Below are 12,562 nucleotides of genomic sequence, written 5' to 3' on the forward strand. Positions count from 1 at the left end.
AAACGAGAGAGAGAAGGAAGCAAACGAGAGAGAGAAGGAAGGAATCGAGAGAGGCAGGGAGCTATTGAGTGAGAAAGTCGGTAGAGATTCAGGAGAGTGAGAGGGAAGGAAGGAGCGATGAAGACAGGAGAGAAAGGGGAGGGATGGAGACAGGAGGGAAGGAGGGAGGGAGGGATGGAGACAGGAGGAAAGGAGGGAGGGAGGAAGGGGTCGGGATACAAGATGGTGGGCTGGCAGGGAAGGCAAGGCTGGAGAGAGAGGCTTCTATGTCCTGCTCTCTCTCTCTCTCTCTCTCTCTCTCTCTCTCTCTCTCTCTCTCTCTCTCTCTCTCTCAACTAGTAAGTGTCTCCACAACAGTAAATAAAATGAATAATGTATCGTTTCTGTTATTTTTCACGTTCTTATATATTCTAGTTTTATTGTTTCGTGTTTGGCTGCTGTATGAATAAGGACAAAAACAAACACAAACACGGAGCGTCCTGACCGTGCAACACCCGCGCCCACCAACTGATCTAAGAACCAAACATCTGACTTTGCCCTGTGACCCTGACGTTCATTCAACTGTTCTCAGATCGCATTATTTCATCCTTGTCTGACCCTCAACCCGTCTACCAAGTGTGGCCAAAAATGAAAAAAAAAAAATTAGTTGACCGATCCCTACGACCGTGTTCTTTGACTCATTGTTCTCAAAACTGAATATATCCATTCTTGCTTAACCTTCAACCTTTCCACCGAGTTTGGTCTAAATCGAATACAAACTGCCTGAGTTAAAGGGTCGAATCTTTAACCTTGTTCTATGACCCTGACCTCTGATTAACTGATCCAAAAATCAAATCACTTAATCCTTGCCTTACCCTCGACTATTCCACCAAGTTTGGTTCAAATCGAATAAAAATTGTCTAAGTTGACCTTGCCATGTGACCTTCACCTCACCTATGACCTAAGATTCTTGAAACTACAAAGGTCAATCCCTTCAACCATTCCACCAAGTCCGAATCAAATATATAGGAGTTATTTTTGCTTACACACACACTGAGGCAACCGACAGCAAACCCTTTTCTGTATCCTCCTACTTTCTCTATACTCATTTCAAAGCCAAAGGTGGCTGTTGTGTATACATACGCAAAATATATCTGAACTTGATTCTTCTGAATTCTCCACACTCTGGCTTCGGCTTTCCTGTCATTCTCTGACTAAATATATCTGTGCTGTTTACTTATCCCCTAATTCTACTGACTATCAAAAATTCTTCGACTATCTTACTTCTACGATGGAACACATTCTGTCCATTTCTCATTTTTCTGAAATCTCCATTCTTGGAGATTTCAATGTTCACCACCACCTTTGGCTCTCCTCTCCTTTCACGGATCCACCTGGTGAACAAGCCTACATCTTTTCTATCCTTAATGACCTAGAGCAGCTTGTACAGCACCCTACCCGTATCCCTGACCGCCTTGGAGAGAGCTCCAACATACTTGACCTCTTCCTCACAACTAATCCTTCTGCTTACTCTGTTAATCTTTTCTCTCCATTGGGCTCCTCCGATCACAACCTTATTACCTTAACCTGTCCTATCACTCCGGTACGGCCTGTGGACCCTCCAGGGAAACGTCGTCTGTGGCATTTTGGAGCCGCGAACTGGGAGGCCCTCAGGCAGTACTTCTTTGATTTTCCCTGGAATGATTATTGCTTCCATGGCCGTGAGCCATCTGAGTATGCCTTGTGCATTACGGAGGTTATTCACTCGGGCATGGAAGCATACATTCCCTTCTCGTATCCTTTGACTAACGCAAGAAAACCTTGGTTTAATCACGCTTGTTCTAATGCTGTCCGCAACAAGGAGAAGGCCTACAAAAGGTACCGGAGCCAACCCACCCCTGAATCACATCATCTTTACGTTTCTGCCCGCAATCGTGCTAAGTCTGTTCATCACTCTACTAAAAATAATTTCATCCATACTAAATGCTCTCAACTCTCCAACTCGAATTCTTCCCGTTCCTTCTGGCACCTTGCCAAAAATCTTTCTAACAACTTTACCTCATCATCCTTCCCTCCTCTTTTCTACTCTGATGGTTCTGTAGCTATTTCTTCTACTGATAAAGCAGATCTCTTCGCACAGACTTTCTCCTCCAATTCCACCTTAGACGATTCCGGTGCTGTTCCTCCATCACTTCTCCCCTCTGACTTCCTCATGGCTGACATTAAAATTTCTTCAGTTGATGTATTTTCTGCCATCACTGGCCTCAGTACTAACAAGGCATATGGGCCTGATGGGGTCCCTCCTGTTGTTCTCAAGAACTGTGCTTCTGTGCTTACACCCTGCCTAGGCAAACTCTTTCGCCTTTGTCTGTCAACTTGTACCTTTCCTTCTTGCTGGAAGTTTGCTCTCATTCAGCCAGTCCCAAAGAAGGGTGACCACTCCCAACCCTCCAACTATCGTCCAATTGCTTTAACGTCCTGTATTTCAAAAGTTTTCGAGTCAATTCTTAATAGAAAAATTTTAAGGCATATTTCCTATCACAACCTTCTTTCCGATCGTCAGTATGGGTTCCGTCAGGGACGCTCCACTGGCGATCTTCTCACCTACCTTTCAGACTCCTGGTCATCCTCCTTTCGGGACTTTGGCGAAAGCTTTGCCATTGCACTTGACATCTCAAAGGCTTTCAATCGAGTCTGGCATAAATCTTTAATTTTCAAACTGCCCTCCTACGGTTTCTATCCTTCTATCTGTGCCTTCATCGCTAGCTTCCTTTCTGGTCGTTCTATAGCCGCTGTTGTAGACGGCCATCGTTCTTCTCCTAGATCTATCAACAGTGGTGTTCCTCAGGGCTCTGTCCTATCACCAACTCTCTTCCTTTTATTCATCAATGATCTAAGCTGTACATCTAACCCTATCCACTCATACACTGATGACTCCACCCTTCACCTTTCCGTTCGGTTCCCGCAACGCCCATCTCAACAGTTACTTCAAGAAACAAGGGATGAGGCTATGGCACACCTAATGTCTGACTTGGCTCGTATCGCTGACTGGGGTAAAAATAATATGGTTGTCTTTAATGCATCTAAGACTCAGTTCTTACACCTATCAACCCGACAAAATCTTCCACAGGTATACCCATTAATGTTTAATAATATTCAGCTTAATCCTGCATCATCCTTGAACATGCTTGAGGTTTCATTTACTCAGGACTTATCTTGGAAAGACCATATTACATCTCTTGTAAAATCTGCTTCCGAGAGATTGGGTGTGCTAAGCCGACTCCGCTCTTTCTTTACCCCTGCACAATTGTTGACTCTATACAGAGGTTTTATCCGCCCCTGTGTGGAGTACAACTCTCATGTGTGGGGAGGCTCCCCACATACAGCTCTTCTCAATGGGGTGGAGTCAAAGGCTTTTCGTCTCATTAACTCTCCTCCTCTTACTGACTCCCTTCAACCTCTGTCTCTTCGCCGCACTGTTGCATCTTTATCTCTTTTCTATCGCTACTTTATTGGTCACTGCTCCTCTGAACTGTCTGCTTGCATTCCTCCACCTCTACGACGGGCGCGTAGCACCCGTCTGGCAGCAAACTCTCATCCCTTTTCTGTCCAGCTCTCTAATGCAAGAGTTAACCGTTACTCCCAGTCTTTCATTTATGCAACAGGTCAGCTCTGGAACTGTCTCCCTCTATCTGTATTTCCTGCTGCCTATGATCTCCAGTCTTTCAAACGCAGTGTGTCCAGGCATCTCCAAATGATCGGATCTTGAATTTGGCTCTCTATTGTATTTTGTTTTTCTCTTGGAGGGAACTGTTACTGCGGGCCATGGCCTTTGGTTCCTTCTTCCTCGCATAAAAACACACACACACACACACACACACACACACACACACACACACACACACACACACACACACACACATGTACCCTATGCTGTTTCACCTGAGGTCTCATAATGTGTTTTTCAAAGGGAATCGTCAAATTTGGAGCGAAAGAGGCTGCTGTGGACTCCTGCAGCACTACACATCTGCTGGGCTGGGTGGAAAAGTGGGTGGTGGTACGTGCGTGGGTGGATTATTTGGTGGGTGCGTTGATGATTTGTTGGGGTAGGTGGGCGGATGGGTTTGTGGGCGAGTTAATGCGTGGATAGGCTGGGTGGGAGGGTGGGTGGGTGTGTGAAGAAGCAAGAGTACTGAGTGGGTGAGTGAGTGGGTGATTAGGTGGGTAACTTCATTGAGTGAGTGGGCGGTAGAGGGGTGAGTAAACTGACCATGGAGGAGGGAATGGGTGGGTTTGTTGAGTGGGTGAGTGGGTGCGTGGGTAGCGAGGTTTGATGTGTGGCTGAAGTGATGGGTCGAGTGGCTGGGGGAGAGAGTGTGTGTGCGTGGGTGGGTTGCTAGTTTGGGCAGGTTGACAGAGTGGGCGGAGTGGGTGGGATGAATTGTTAGAGGGTGGCTAAGTGGTGTGGACGGCTGAGTGGGTGAGTGATTATGTGGTTGTGTAGGTGGGGGGTTGGCTGGGTGTTGGGCCATGTGGGTGGGTAGGCAGGTGGGTGGGCGTGTTGGCCAGCTGGATCGGTGGCCAAGATGCGTAGTGCAATGGGGTGCGTAGGTGACTAAGGTGCGTGAGCGGGTGTGAGGGTGTGCCAGGTGGGGTGGGGTGGAGTGGGATGGGAAGGTCTAGGCACCACTGAATCCATCACTATAAACACTCGACTCACTGCTCTATTCGTGTAACAAGAATTACGATTACAATCCAACTGAACAGCCCAGAATTAATAAGGTCAAGCTAGGTCAGGTCGTCAGGAAAACATGCCGCTAATCACACCAATCGACTCACTGCTCTAGAACAACCACATATATGACACCAATAACCTGTTTGGAAAGGTTAGGCAAAATGAGGTTAGGGTAGGTCAAGTTATCAATAAATCATCAGTCACACCACTCGACTGATTACTCTAGTACCATATAGAAATGACGAATAAAATGCACTTGGATAGGCTTTCAAATTTGAGGTTAGGTTAGAGCAAAACACCATACGGATTAATTTCGCCATTGTTGTGAAAGCAGTCCACCTAGTCACCCACCCAAGGAATCCACCCACCCATTACCAAAGCATCCACCCACGCACGCACCCCAATCACCCACCCACCCTGTCCTTTAGGGGTACAGAGCAACGGCAGTCACATGGCCGCCACTCACCCCCTCACCTCCAACTTGATAATTCCTTGTGTGAAATGCTTATCAGGGAATGTGTAAGCGTGAAAACATATGAAAGGCACTGCGTACGTGTGTGTGTGTGTGTGTGTGTGTGTGTGTGTGTGTGTGTGTGTGTGTGTGTGTGTGTGTGTGTGTGTGTGTGTGTGTGTGTGTGTGTGTGTGATGGGGAGTAGGGAGAAAAATACTTCCAACACTTCCATCACTATGACCATTTCTACCACAATACCACAACTACCACCACTACCAACATCCCTCCTGCCAACCACATCTACTTACATCCACTTCCCTGCCACCACTACAAACATCCACTACACCCGTCAACCACAACTACTAAAATCCACCTATCTACCACCACTACCAACATCCACACCATTCTGACAACATCTCACCCTCATTATCAACATCAACCACATCCTCCTACCAACGACAACTACTAAAATCCACCTCTGTACCACCACTACTAACATCACTATTCTGCCAACCTCTCTACCACCACTACCAACATTATCACTATTTTGCCAACCTCTCTACCACCTGTACTGATATCCACACCACGCTCCTGCCAACCACTGCCACCACAACGCCCACCACCATCACCACTACTACCAACATTACCATAATTACTGCCACCTCCAGTAACCACCACTACCAGCACCAATAACCCGAGACAACCACAACTACCACCATCGCCAACCCCACGACCGCCACAACAATCATCACTTAGCACCCTCTTCACCACAACCACAACCACCAACATCACAACCACAACCACCAACATCACAACCACAATTACCGACATCATTACCACAACCATCAACATCACAACCACAATTACCAACATCACAACCACAATTACCAACATCACAACCACAACCAACATCACAACCACAACCATCAACATCACAACCACAATTACCACCATCACAACCACAACCAACATCACAACCACAATTATCAACATCACAACCAAACCAGAACTACCAACATCATAACCATACGTACTACAGCTACCAACATTACAACTATAACTACCAACATCACAGTTCATCACAATCACAAACACCAACTTCATCACAACCATAACCACCAGCATCACATCACAACCACAACTACCACCATCTCCTCAGTTCCCATCACCACAATCACCACCACAACGACTACCACCACAACGCCACCACAACAACTACCACCATCACCACAACCACCACCATCACCACAACCACCACCATCACCATAACAACTACCACCATCACCACAACTACCACCATCATCACAACTACCACCAAGAAAACACTCAATATTAAAACTGACCAAAATAATAAATTTCTTACGAGAGAGAGAGAGAGAGAGAGAGAGAGAGAGAGAGAGAGAGAGATCCTAGGTGGGAATAAGATCTCGTTCTGAAGGGGTTAAAGTGAACGAAAAGAAAGGAAGTGAAAGTGACATCGCCCTGAAACATGACAACAAAATCACATGAAATAAAAAGAAAGTGAGAGTAACTGGGGAGAAAAATGTGACAATAAGCAATACACAAACAACAATAGTAATAACAGCAACAAAAACAACACTCTTAATACTAATGATGATGATGATGATGATGATGATGATGATGATGATGATGATGATAATAAAAAAAATACTACTACTACTACTACTACTACTACTATTACTACTACTATTACTACTACTATTACTGCTACTACTACTACTACTACTACTAATAATAATAATAATAATAATAATAATAAAAGTACGACTATTATTATTATTTTTATTATTATTATTATTATTATTATTATTCATTCATTCACTACGATAACGCCTCGAAATTTCCACCCTTACTACATACAGACGATTTTATTCAGCTTAACGAGAAACCCCCTGGCACTGAAGGGGTTGAGAGAGAGAAAGAGAAAGAGAGAGAGAGAGAGAATCGTCTTACAGGTGCACAAAGGTGAATTAAGCGGGTCCTCAGGCTGAAGGGAAATACTGACAAACGCCGAGACGCGGGAGGTGAATGTGTTAGTGAAAGCAACGTTATGAGGGGGTAAAAAAGGCGGACGTGTGTGTGTGTGTGTGTGTGTGTGTGTGTGTGTGTGTGTGTGTGTGTGTGTGTGTGTGTGTGTGTAAAAAGGTGGAATGGACACAGTAAAAGCAGTAACTGAGAGAGAGAGAGAGAGAGAGAGAGAGAGAGAGAGAGAGGAAAATATAAGAAAAATTAACACCCAGGCTCCTATGACTCACTTTCTGCTAAATAAAATAGTCTAACATTAAATACAATAAAATGATGAAGAAAATGGGACCGTAAAAAGATTTAAAAAAAAATATGAAAGAAAAAGAGAAGGGTTGAAAGAAAGGAAAAGAGAGAGAGAGTTAAAGAGAGGGAGATTAGGGGAAAACTTATGAGAGAAAAAGAGAGGGGCTGAAAGAGAGATAGAGAGCAAGAGAGAGATTTAGAGAGAGGGAGATTAGGGAGACGAGATTGAGACAAGAGACCAAGGAAGAGAAGAGGGAGGGGGAGGGGAGGGGGAGGGGAGGGGAGGGGAGGGGAGTACAGTGGGAGCATCGAACCCTTGTGTATAACTGTAGCAGGAAGGAGGCCCCCCCCCCACCACCACCACCACAATCACCCCTACCACACACCCCACCACTACCACAGTTACCCCTCCACATCCAGGCACTCCTCCAGTACCACAGTCACCCCACCACTACCAGTCGCCCCTACCACAGTCACCCTACCACTGCTACTGTCACCCCCCACTACCACAGTCACCCCATCACTACCACAGTCACCCCACCACTACCACAGTCACCAGTCACCCCCACCACTAGATAGACAGACAGATAGAGAGAGAGAGAGAGAGAGAGAGAGAGAGGGGGGGGTAAATATACAGGCATGACGGTAAGTGACAGGGGATGACGAAGAGTGATGAGGAAGAGAGAGAGAGAGAGAGAGAGAGAGAGAGAGAGAATAACGGGGTGGGGTGAGAGTTGACAGGCGTGGTTGACGGGCAGTTGACGGAAGGGTTCATGATGTCGCTCAGCCGTGGCATTGGACAAGTTGTGATGACAGGTGTGGAATTGACAGGTGTGGAGAGATGAGTTTACAGGTGTGGAACTGACAGGTGTGGTGGTGACTGGTGTGGTACTAACAGGTGTGGGGCTGATAGGTGTGGAGATGATAGGTGTGGAGATGACAGGTGTGGTATTGACAGGTGTGGAGTTGACAGGTGTAGGATTGACAGGTGTGATGATGACAGGTGTGGTATTGACAGGTGTGGGGTTGATAGATGTGGGATTGACAGGTGTGGTGTTGGCAGGTGTTGTGGTGACAGGTGTGGTGTTGACAGGTGTGGGGTTGACAGGTGTGGGACTGATAGATGTGGGGTTGACAGGTGTGGGATTGACAGGTGTGGGATTGACAGGTGTGGGATTTCTTAAAGTCTCTTAATCTTTCTACCACCAGACGATTTTACTCAACTGACGGAACACCTCTCAAAATGAATTAGGTTTAAAGCAATTTCCTCTGTCAGTAAATGACGTCTCTCTCTCTCTCTCTCTCTCTCTCTCTCTCTCTCTCTCCATCTTCCCTACTCAGACACGATTTTTTTCACACTATGGGAGACCTCTTGACCAGTTCACTTTTTTTTTTTTTTTTTTTGCTACAATGAGAAAATTTGGCTCAGTTTGGGATAATATTTTGAAAACTGAGAAGGGTAAAGGGAGTCATTATTAACTCATCGATGAGAGAGAGAGAGAGAGAGAGAGAGAGAGAATCAGTCGTATTCCGTGTCACTGGAGATTTCTTAACACCTTTATTTATTGATTTATTCTGCCTATCAAGCCTCAGTATCCCCTCTCGTATTATCAAGGCAATCTTCATCTATATTAAAACTAAATAAACCGCATACAATAAAATGTTAAGGTGTAATACGGTACATAAATCGCTAAGGAAGAGGTGTTAAGAAGCCTCCCATGCCACTCAGGTTAATTAGACAGGTATAAGACACATCGATAAAAAACCCAAATATTGAAACACACGGGAACTACAATTGACGGAATTCCACTCTCTTAGTATGCAAATGAGACAGACTGGACGGGTTAAGTGGCATAGGGAGGTGACAGGTTGATGAGAGACAGGTGCTAATTGTGGTGGATGGACTGGACGGGGAGTTGATGATATTGATGAAGTTGATGTTGATGCCGAGGGGATGTGTGGAACTCTAAACTGATGGTAATGGATTAGTTTCTCCACTCTGACTCGGAGGGATGGAGTGGAGAGGTATATGGGAGATGTGTGTGTGTGTGTGTGTGTGTGTGTGTGTGTGTGTGTGTGTGTGTGTGTGTGTGTGTGTGTGTGTGTGTGTGTGAGCTGAGGGGATGGCAGAGAAATGACAGGGGACAGGGCGACATGGAGGCGATTTGTTTGTAGCCACATTTCGGGATTAAGGCGTCTGGATTAGTTTATTCACTCCAACTTGGCGGAAAATTTCGTCCTTTTGTAGCCTATTCCCCGTAGGATTGGTATGATAAGGAAATGCTATAATCCTACATCCTTTCCACGGCACTTCTTCGTGACTAGCACAGGATATTGCCAGAGGAAGAGAAACTGGTGTGTTGAATATAGACCACCCTGTCGTTGTTGTTGTTGTTGTTGCTGTTATTGTTGTTGTAGTAGCCCCAGGATCATCTATAGTGTGAACCCAGTGCACTGCAGGCTTAAGTTCCCCCTTCGCCTAGTCCACGACCCTTCCTTTGGGCGGATAGGGAAGTAGCCGAGGGACGTTTGTATACCCAGGAAGTAGAGTCGCCTAGCTATATCGGTGCCACCACGTGAAGGCCTCCCTCTCCAGCATCCGACCGCCCTAGGACCCAATACGATAACGTGACTGATAAAACTGATAAAGTGAAGTTTGTGATATGGACGGCAGGTGAGGAAGAATTTGATAGGTAGGTGTGGATGGTAGGTGTGGAAGAATTTGATAGGTAGGTGTGGATGGTAGGTGTGGAAGAATTTGATAGGTAGGTGTGGATGGTAGGTGTGGAAGAATTTGATAGGTAGGTGTGGATGGTAGGTGTGGAAGAATTTGATAGGTAGGTGTGGATGGTAGGTGTGGAAGAATTTGATAGGCAGATATGGATGGTAGGTGTGGAAGAATTTGACATGTAGGTGTGGATGGTAGATGTGGAAGAATTTGATAGGTGGATGTGGAGGGTAGGTGTGGTAGAATTTAACAGGTAGATATGGATGGTAGGTGTGGTAGAATTTAACAGGTAGGTGTGGATGGTAGGTGTGGAAGAATTTGATAGGTAGATATGGATGGTAGGTGAGGGAGAATTTGACAGATAGGTGTGCAAGGGAGGTGTGGAAGTATTTGATAGGTAGATGTGGAGGGTGGGTGTGGAAGAATTTGACAGGAGTTGACGGGGATAAGGGGAAGTTTATGGACAGGTGGCAGGATTGGTGTTGACGGGACCTGACTCCATACTGACAGGTGCTGTGTGTGTGTGTGTGTGTGTGTGTGTGTGTGTGTGTGTGTGTGTGTGTGTGTGTGTGTGTGTGTGTGTGTGTGTGTGTGTGTGTGTGTGTGTGCGCTAGTCACGAAGAAGTGTTATGGAAGAACAGCCGTAGTATTGTCTCTCACTGAGTTGCATGAAATAAGCTGCAAAAGGACGAAAATCTGGGCCAAGTTGAGGTGAACACGGTATGGGCGTAACCCCAGGCTCATCTGAACGTGAACCCAGTGGACTGAAGGCTGAAGCTGCCCTGTTCCTGCAAGCTCACCATCCTCCCTTCAGGTGATATGGAGGGAGCTGAGGGATGTTTGTATAACCAGGCAGCTCCACCGCCCAGTTATATCAGTGCCACCATGTGAAGGCGTCCCTCTCCACCACCACAGCAAAAGGATAAGGTGCAAAATACGTCGTCGGAGTGAAGGGGTTTAAATGGCTAAAAATACTGAGAGAGAGAGAGAGAGAGAGAGAGAGAGAGAGAGAGAGAGAGAGAGATATGCCGTCAACACCAATCCAGTCACCTGTCCATAAACCTGTCTTTACGCCCGTCAACGCCCGTCAAATCCATCCACACCTACCGTCCACAGTTCTGTGTGTGTGTGTGTGTGTGTGTGTGTGTGTGTGTGTGTGTGTGTGTGTGTGTGTGTGAAAATATACGGTTTTTTATATGTGGAAGTTAACGAGAGAGAGAGAGAGAGAGAGAGAGAGAAATGTTTATAGCTATGTGTATATATTTTCTTCCATATCAATACAATCAAATCCCTTTACACTTATTATCCTTTACCAACCCTTCCTTCATATATCTTTAAGTCTTCCTTATTCCTCCTTATTTTTCAAAGCGACAAATCCTTCCTACCTAACTTGACCTCGCTTGACGTGACCTAGCTTAACCTTATAACACAGAGTATTTTGCTTGGTGTCTGTAAATAGATGTCTTGTGGATTTCAAAAATATATCATCACAAGCTCTTCAAAGTCTTCTCTCTTCTCATACCTCTTCAGTGTTCGTTTCTCTCTCTCTCTCTCTCTCTCTCTCTCTCTCTCTCTCTCTCTCAGCATTTGCCACACGCTCTTGCCTGGACTAGATCTGTCAAAGTTACGTGTTACGCTACCATCCCTGTTTTCCTTCATCGCCTTCTTTTTTCCGACACCAGAATCTTGTCATGTGCCTTTGCTCTGGTCTGTCTGTCTGTTTCTTATCTATCTATCAGTCTATGTACCCACCTACCTACCTACTCTCCTACCTACCTACCTACCTATCTGTCTATCTATCAATCCTTCCACTTAAAAATCAATCAGTCTATCTACCTACCTACCTACTTACCAATCTATCTATCTTAATGTCTGACGTCATATCCTTAGGTCCAATAAAAGGTCTAATGCTTACAAAGTTGGGGGATTTCTCTGCCTCACATCAATCCCACAACACATAAAAACACAAATCCACCCAAAGTACGACCACACCCACCCCCCTAAAACGACTCCCAGGAACCCTTCACTCTTGCCCCAGTCCTTTAGGCACCAACAGATCAAAATAAACACCAGGAGTCTTCACACACTTGCACCACTCCTTTATAAACATACCAAAACAAACACTGGGAATCATCACACCTACACCACTCCTTCATTAACACACCAAAACAAACACCAGGAATCTTCACACACTCGCACCACTCCTTTATAAACAGACCAAAACAAACCTCAAGAATCCTCACACCCTTGCACCAGTCCTTCAGGCATCAACAGATCAAGACGGGGCATTTAGTTCCTGGGCGGAGGGTAGTAAACGTGTGTGCAGTGAGGCATGAATAATCTGGCCACATACGGTCACCTACACTCATCTGCAAACTG

The sequence above is a fragment of the Coenobita brevimanus genome, chromosome 80 (genome assembly GCF_032717465.1).
Source record: "Coenobita brevimanus isolate Jiangsu-jjx chromosome 80, ASM3271746v2, whole genome shotgun sequence".
NCBI lineage: Eukaryota > Metazoa > Arthropoda > Malacostraca > Decapoda > Coenobitidae > Coenobita > Coenobita brevimanus.